Here is a 9403-nt window from a genome sequence, read left to right on the forward strand (position 1 = left end):
ATAATTTGAATAATTTATTTAAATAAAAATTATACATACACACACACACACATTGCTTAAATGTATAATCAACCTTATGCAATTTATTTAAAAGTAACGACATTAAAACAAGTGAATAAATGTCCTAAAGATTACATTTGTATATTCATAGAATTTATGTTTAAAAAGACTTTCACTTAAATTTAGTCATACCGAAGTGGACTAAAATGTTACGTTAATGTGGTTCAACAAAAGCATAGTAACTGTACGGCACCTAACATCCAAGTCCATTTAGGCCTTCGGCCATGGATTGATAATATGGGTCGGGGGTCCAACCTCTGCACCGCTAAGAATCCCGTCCCAAGCCCACAATAACTACGAGTCTAAGTTGGGTGTTGTCCGGATACTTGAAAAGCGAATTGCAGGTGCCCCGCTCACATATTGCTCGAAAAATCATCCCCGGACAACATACACATGCTCGGTCATATATCCGTTTAAGTGCTCGGCAGAACCCTAGGAAACTCCGCTGCCGAACATATTTGCTGCAGTGGGAACCATTTCCAAAGCCACTCATACCTAAACATCCACTTAAATTTATCAACATTGGACCTCTCTTTGCACTAGTTAAAAGGATAATGATGATCACCCCATTAACAATGGGCTATATATAGGAGAAACTAATGAAGGGAAGGGGGATGCAATTTTGTGAGGAGAAAGGAGAGAGAAAGAGAGGGTCTGAGAGGAAGAAAATGTAGAGAAAGAGAGAAAAGTGATCTCATTGGGTCTCTAAGCCTAGAACAACCCAAAGTAGGATACCCAGACCCACCATACAAATAAGTTGTGAGCCCAAATAGCGGTTTGGCCCAGCAAGCCCATCTTTAGTGCGCACAATTGGCGCCACCGTGGGGCTCTCCTACGATGATGTGGTTCTAGAGGGACTCGAGCTTGGGAAAAATGTCTAAAAGGCATTCGAGGGGTCACGCGGAAAGTGGATCCGTAGGGTCTTCTCGGGGGTTTAGCTGGCAAGAGCGCAGATAGAAGGAAAGAGAAGATAAGGAGCACGACCAACGAGAAGAAATGTCCGGCACAGGAGAAGGATCATACCAAACCTAACGGACGGTCTCTAGTGCTATGGGATGTAAGCAGAGGGAGGAACGAGATGAAGAGCTTGAACGGCTGCGCAGACTAGTCAGGGGTTTAGAGCTGGAAGTAAGAGGTAGGTGTCGGAGAAGAGACAGAGATGACCAACAACGGGAGGTTGGCATCGGGGGAAATAGATATGGTGAGGGATCTAATCAGTTTGGATCTCGACTACGGCGAAATTGTTCACATTCCCGAGAATCCCGTCAATACCGAAACTGTTCACATTCGCGGGGATCTAGATGATATAGGAATCGGTCTCCCTCTCGGGAGTCGGGGCAATGTCGAGACCGCTCACATTCTCGGGAAAATCAAGTTAGGAACTCAGTCTCCTCGGAGGAAAGGCGGCCTCAAAATGCTGTCATGGATACTATGAGTCGTGCTTTACAAAAAGAAGCTCGGTCCCCATTTTCGAACGAAATTGAGCGGGCCGAAATGCCAGACAGGTTTACCCGCATGCCATTCAATTGCTACGACGGGAAAACTGATCCGGTAAAGCACGTCAGTCATTATATTCAGATGATGTCTTTGCATATTCATAACGATGCGCTGATGTGCAAGGTATTCCCTTCGAGTCTGGGACCAACTGCTTTGAGGTGGTTTAACGGGTTACGAAAAGGATCCATACATAGTTTTTCCAAGCTAATTCAGGAGTTCGGTGTTCGATTTGTGACCTGCAGCTGAGAACCTCAGCCGGTAGATGCGCTTCTATCAATGAAAATGAGGGCGGGAGAGACCCTCAGTAGCTACACCAGCTGGTATTGGGAGCTATACAATGAGATAGGTGGGGATAACGAAAGAGTCGCAGTAAGCAATTTTAGGATGGGGTTGCCCGAGGATTCCGGGCTACGAGAGTCATTGGCTACAGAGCAAAGGTAAAGCACCAATGATGAATCGTCCCCGGCAAACTGGTTTCCCGTTCAGATCTCGGGGGGGTCTGACGATTCAAGAGCTGACCGCACAGATGGGAGAAGTGAATGTGACATTTAAGGAACCGGTACACAGGATTCTTGACCGGATCAAACACGAGCCATATTTTTGATGACCAAATAAGATGGGAGGAGACCCATCCAGGAGGAATCAGAATCTATACTGCACTTATCACCGGGACAAAGGTCACACTACCGAACAATGTCGTGTGTTGAAGGATCACCTCGGGCAATTAGTCAAGGCCGGGAATTTAAAGGATTTCGTGCTGGACTCGGGGGATGGAATCACAGGGCAAGATACTCGGCAAAGGGGAAACCCTCTCCCACCCCTTGTAGGGGTGATTGAAGTTATTCATGTTGCCCCAGAAAAGCTCGTTGCAGGAAGAAGGAAAAGAGTGTTGACAGTAGTACCAGTAAAGGGTAACCCGGACCTACAGTCGTCGATTAAGAAGATGAAGTTTGCACGGGAGCCTATCTCATTCGACGATGACGATTTGGAAGGAACGATCTAACCACATGATGACGCATTGGTGGTCACGGCTTGGATAAATGGCTTCTTAGTAAAAAGGGTGGTGGTAGACCAAGGAAGCGGGGTTGACGTAATGTACTCGGATCTGTTCAGGGGACTCAGACTGAGGAAAGAGGACCTGATGAAGCACACTTCACCCTTGGTTGGGTTCAACGGTAAAGTAGTGATTCCTGAAGGGCAAATTTCACTTCCCATGATTGTGGGAGGGAAAGAGGTGGCAATGACATTTACAATAGTAAATTCATTTTCCCCGTATACGGCCATTCTGGGGAGACCGTGGATCTATTCAATGAGGGCTGTCTCGTTTACACTACATGTAAAGATCAAGTTCCCAACCGAGCAGGGTGTCACCATGATAAGAGGAGACCAGCAAGCGGCCAAACAGTGTCTTATTGCTACAGTAAATTGGAAGCAGGGGAATCAAGTCAATCAAGGAGAAACAGCCGGACAACTAGTAAGAGACAAAGGTACTGGGCGGTTCGAACAGGAGCAAGTTGAGCGGGAAGATGCATCCTGGAATGTCCCTTTATAGCAATCATAGGGGCCCCGAGAAGGAATGGGGGCTGGCTGCGCCGAAGAGCTAGTAACGGTAAAGATATTACCAGACATTAATAAATATTTTCAAGTTGGAGCGGGCATGAGTAATGAGGAAAGGGTCCAAGTATTGTTGTTTCTGACTCAAAACATAGATGTCTTCGCTTGGAACCCCTATGAAGTTCCTGGGGTTGATCCCGGGTTTATTGTTCACAAGCTTAATGTAGACCCCTCGTATCCCCCGAAGAAGCAGAAATCGAGAAGATCAGCCAAAGACCACGTTGAGGCAGTAAAGCAGGAGGTAGAGAAGCTGAAGGAGGCCGGAGTAATAAAGGAGACCTTTTTCCCGGAATGGCTAGTAAATACCGTGGTCATCAGGAACAAGAACGGCAAATGGAGGGTCTGTGTGGATTTCACAGACTTGAACCGAGCATGCCCAAAGGACCTGTTTCCCATGCCAAAAATTGATCAATTGGTGGATGCCACTTATGGGCACCTGAGGATGAGTTTCCTGGATGCCTTTCAATGATACCATCAGATTGCCCTGGCCGTCGAAGACCAGGAGAAAATAGCATTCATATCCCCCGACGCTAATTATCATTACACTATGATGCCTTTTGAACTAAAGAATGCTAGGGCGACATACCAGTGGATGATGATGAGAATGTTTCGGGATAAAATTGGGCATTCGGTTGAAGTGTATATTGACGACATGGTGGTGAAGAGCAAGCAAGAAGCACGGCATGTAGAGGATCTCCAGGGGGTGTTTGAGGTGTTGCGGAAACATAGATTGCTCCTTAACGCAGAAAAATGTGCCTTTGGAGTAGGGGCTGGCAAATTTTTGGGGTACTTGATCACCAGCCGTGGGATAGAGGTAAATCCCGACCAGATAGAGGTCGTGAAGCGTCTTAGGTCTTCGAGCAATCCGAAAGAAGTACAGGTGTTGACTGGGATGTTGGCCGCTCTTAATCGGTTCATCTCAAAATTCTCAGATCGCTGCCGTCCATTTTATCAGCTTTTAAAGAAGTGGAAAGGATTTCGATGGGATGATGAATGTGAAAAGGCTTTCCAAGACCTCAAGGAGTACTTAACGCGGGCGTCGATGTTGACTGCACCAGAGCCCGGAGAGGAGCTGTTTATGTACCTCTCGGTATCCGACCATGCTGTAAGTGCCGTGCTTTTAAGAGACCGGGGAGTACAACAACCCGTGTATTATATTAGCAAGACCCTAGTCGACGCAGAGACCAGATATTTGCCTTTAGAGAAATTGGTGCTGGCCCTAGTACATGCCACCAGGAAGTTGCCTCAGTACTTTCAGGCCCATACCGTGTATATGTTAACCGAATACCCCCTACCGTCATTATTGAAAAGATCTGATTTCACAGGGCGAATAGCTAAGTAGGGGACACGGCTTGGGGCATTCGACGTAAGGTATAAGCTGAGGAGTTCGGTAAAAGGGTAGGTATTAGTTGATTTTGTGGCGAAATTCTCTCCTAAAGGGGAAATGGTCCGTCAGTTGGAACATCGCCCATGGAAGGTGCATGTGGACGGTGCTTCCAACGCCAAAGGGACCAGAGCCGGGATCGTCATAATTACCCTGGATGGTATTCTCTTGGAGCATTCGTTCAGATTGGGGTTTAACGCCTCCAACAACGAGGCAGAGTATGAAGTTTTGCTTGCCGAATTGAGGGCAGTCTCAAGGTTAGAAGCCCGGGATGTGGAAGTTTATTCGGATTCACGACTTATAGTAAAGCAGGTGCAGGGAAGTTTTGAGGCTCAAGATCCTCGAATGAAAGCGTACTTAGAATTAGTAAAGCAGACCATAAGTAACTTTTGTACAGTGAAGGTGATCCAAGTGGCCCGAGCACAGAATAGCCATGCCGACTCTCTCGCCACATTGGCATCGTCAATTGCCGAGGAGATTCCCCTACTAATCAGAGTGGAACTTGTCCCTAAGCCAAGCATTAAGTTGGCGGGAGATAAGGGGGCTGCAAGGGTCGAAGTCACAACAGTCGCAGCACTTGGACCGAGCTGGATGGATCCCATCATTGATTTCTTAGCCGACGACCAAATCCCGGACGATGAAAAGGAAGCTAACAAGATTCGCAGGGTAGCTGCCCGGTATTGGTTGTCCAAAGACCGGAAGCTCTATCGCAGGTCATTTGGGGGACCATATCTTTTATGCTTACACCCAGAGAAAGTAGGCCAACTCCTGACCGAGCTGCATGAAGGGGTATGCGGTAGCCATGTAGGGGGATGATCATTGGCACACCGGGCAATGACTCAAGGATTCTGGTGGCCCCAAATGCAGAAGGACGTCACGGAATACGTTCAAAAGTGTGAGCAATGTCAGAAGCATGCCCCTCTGATACACCAGCCTATCGGCCATTTGAACCCGATTAGTAGTCCTTGGCCCTTCGCACAATGAGGGCTGGATATACTCGGACCATTTCCCCGTGCAACGGGTAATCGAAGATTCGTTTTGGTAGCCATCGATTACTTCACCAAATGGGCAGAGGCGGAGGCTCTGGCTAACATCCGGAACGTGGATGTGAAGAAATTCGTATGGAAGAATATAATCACCAAGTTTGGGGTTCCAGACTCCCTTATATTGGATAATGGACTGCAGTTTGACAACCGAGCTTTCCGTGAATTTTGCAGTAACCTCGGTATCAGGAACAGGTATTCCTCTCCAGCATATCCCCAGGGTAATGGCTAGGCTGAGGTTGTGAACAAGGTAATCGTGAATGGCTTGAAGAGAAGGTTGGAAGGTGCAAAGGGCAACTGGGCCGAGGAACTACCCAATGTTTTGTGGGCATATCGAACAACTCCTCGGAGGTCTATGAGGGAGACCCCATTCTCTCTCACATACAGGGCGAAGGCCGTGATACCAGCCGAGGTCAATTTATGTAGTGCGCGAGTTTCAAAATTCAACATGTCCCAGAATGATGGTTAGCTGATGAAGCGTCTAGATTCACTTGAAGAATACCGGGACACAGCGACTATACGACTAGCTGAGTATCAGCAAAAGCTTGCCCAGCGTTATAACCAAGGTGTAAGGGTGAGGGAATTCAATGCCGGAGACTTGATACTGAGGAAAGCAATAGGAAGCATGCGAAATACAAACGCCGGGAAGCTAGCTCAGACATGGGAATGACTGTATAGAATTACAGCCATTGCAGATGTATGAGCGTATTATCTGGAAGACATGAACAAGATATCGTTGCCTCGGCCTTGAAATGCTTATAATCTTAAGAAGTTTTATCAATGACCGTCCATGCACAGAAAAATGTACTTTGTACTAACTAATATGATAACGATGTAACTAGTTCGTGCAAGCCCTACCAATTATATTTTTTTTAGTACGTCCGGTTGATGAACATGGAGGACGCTGAAGAGATTCAAGCAGTTAGTGAATTTCTAAGGACAGAAGCCTGCTTCTCGGTTCGATCCCTATCACTAGGCAGGTGGAAACCTTATTCGAAAAATCTCTAGGGACAGAAGCCTGCTTCTCGGTTCTATCCCTATCACCGAGTAGGTGGAAACCTTATTCAAAAATTTCTAAGGACAAAAGGCCGCTTCTCGGTTCGATCCCTATCACCGAGCAGGTGGAAACCTTATTCAAAAATTTCTAAGGACGGAAGCCTGCTTCTCGGTTCGATCCCTATCACTGAGCAGGTGGAAACCTTATTCGAAAATCTCTAAGGACAGAAGCTTGCTTTTTGGTTCTATCCCTATCACCGAGTGGGTGGAAACCTTATTCAAAAATTTCTAAGGACGGAAGCCTGTTTCTCGGTTCGATCCCTATCACCGAGCAGGAGGGAACCTTATTCAATACGTTCTAAAGGCAGAAGTATTACAAAACAAAATATTATATTCCAAGGCGGAAACATGCCCTGTTCATTAGTGAAACATACATGCACGAAAACTCTGAAGTATTTACAAGGAGGTTAATGTATAGATGCATAGTCATAAAAACGATTAAGTTAACTGGCTGGCAAATAAACCTTAGTCAAAACCAAGCATGAAAAGTCAATTACTTCATTACCAAAACCCGGTGACATTAAGTTTAAAACCAGAAATTAAGTAATTGTTTAGTAAAGAAACCAGAAATTAACTGTTTAGTCGCCACAGCCCGGCGACATGGCAAACCAACTTAAAATAAAAGTTACTAAATGAAAGCAAATAAAAGGTAAAGCAAAACAGGTTCGGCAATCAGGAAGTAAGATCTACGGGCTGCATCTCAGAGGCCATCTCGGTGGAATAGTGCTCGGAAATAGGGGGCGGGAGATGAACATTTTCACCAGAAGGGTCGTTAGTAGGGGGGTTGCTGGTGGCTTCTATCCCGATCATTTCCACATGGGCATCAATCTGCTCCACCAGCTCCCTCAAACTATCCGTCTCCTCCTCATCATTTGGTCCTGCAAGGTTCTGTGCAGCTAGGGTAGGGTCTGGAAAAGGGATCCGGCCAGGGTCCCTAAGAGGGGAGTCCTTAGGCACCTCTAAGGCCTGTAGGGCAGCTATCCAGCCCTCTTGGAAGGACAGCTATCGAGCTTGCATCACTACCAGCTCCATGCCCTTCTCTGCGTCGACAAAACCCTCATCATACCACTTGCTCTTACAAGCTTCCAGGGCCGCCCGTAAATCAACAACTTCCTCTGACAAGGTAGCGTTTAAACTTGCTGCTTTGGCCAGCTTCACTTCCGTTTCATTTTGCTACGTCACCAGCTCCACTGACCTTTTCTTAGCCGACGCTCGGGATTTCTCCGCGGTAGTGGCCTTCTTCTTGGCTGACTCAGCAGTTTTCGTTTTCTCCTTAGCCGTCTTTACAGCCTCTTCCCTGCCGGCTTTCTCCCGATCAATCTCCTCAGTAAGGTTCTTCACCCTCTCATTCTGGATATGGGCTAGCTGAGCGGCCTATTAGAAATGACATTACTCACGCACGGTAACTTAAAGAAGCAATGTATACGGTAATAACAAGAATATGCGTAAAAAGCAAGCGTACAAAAGAAGAGAAGTTACTGTGACAGTGTGCCATTGGAGTCTTCTCCCCATGGACTCATCGGTCCCATCGGCAAAAGCGCTTACATCCTCGGGTAAAAGGAGACCGTGCACCAAGCTTTAGGCAACACGGCCCCCTTCTCCTTTCTTCCATGGCCGAACACTGGCACTAGCCCGGAAGGGCATGCCATCTAACTCAAATGTGAGTTGCCATAACTGCGCTGGTCTAGAGGATGAGGCCACGTTTGTCCCAACTTGGGCCGGGGGCTCCCGAATAGTGACACCCCTGGACAGTTGGTGAGGAGTTTGAACCTAAGCGTCTCCCGGGCTAGTGGAGGTTAGGTCAACGACCCGTTGTCTCTTACGAGTTCGCTGGGAAGGAGGAGGAGGTGGAGGATGAGCGGGAGGAGCCGGGACACGCCCTTAGGGTGGCTGTTGCTAAACGGCCTGGCTTGCCGCAGGAATAAAATGGTTAACGGTCAAAGTCTTACGGGTCACCGTGTCTTTAGGAACAGAATGCGTTCTGGAAGAGTCACTAGATTCTGCGGCTTCTTGTTCGGCTACCTGAACAGGAGCCTTGAGTTCTACAGGAACAGCTTCACGCTGAACGACCTCGTGAGCACATTCCCAGAGATATCTGGAGGTTGCTTCAGCTGATTCGTCCCTTATAGGTGCGAGTTCATCTGAACAGGTGTATCGTGGGCCAAGGTCTCGGGCTTCGCCTACGGTAAAATTTGGAGGGAGAAAGTTCGCATGCCGAACGTCTATGTAGGAGAAGAGAGGACTGTCAACAATAAGAGCTTGGCTGAAGGGTTGCCAAGTGGAGTACATCGGATCTACGCTGAGGATGAGATGAGATGCACGAAGTTGCCCGTCTCGGTGCACAAAAATTTTGGACCTGAGCACAAAGTTCAGGTCCCGAACGTGAACCGTTCTGATGTCCTGGGTAAACACCAAACCGTTTGTAGCAAAAGATGACTAGTTAGAGTTAGGGTAAATAAAATAGTTATGAACGGAAGGGATATAATAAATTAAAGATTAGAACCAACCAACTTCATGCCGAGATAAAGGGGGAGGGATATCACCGGCAAACCAATTGCCGCGCACCCGAATATATTCCCTAGCAGAGTTCCTATTAGAGTCCAGAAAACATGAAATTAGCCGTACCCTCGTGTCTCTAGTCTTTAAATAGTAATTGGATTTCTTCTTTCTATATAGGCTGTACATGTGGTTTATGTCGTGATGGTCTAATTGCAAACCAAACGTTTGGTTTAACCTACTCACACAACTC

The sequence above is a fragment of the Quercus lobata genome, chromosome 2 (assembly GCF_001633185.2).
Source record: "Quercus lobata isolate SW786 chromosome 2, ValleyOak3.0 Primary Assembly, whole genome shotgun sequence".
NCBI classification, from domain to species: domain Eukaryota; kingdom Viridiplantae; phylum Streptophyta; class Magnoliopsida; order Fagales; family Fagaceae; genus Quercus; species Quercus lobata.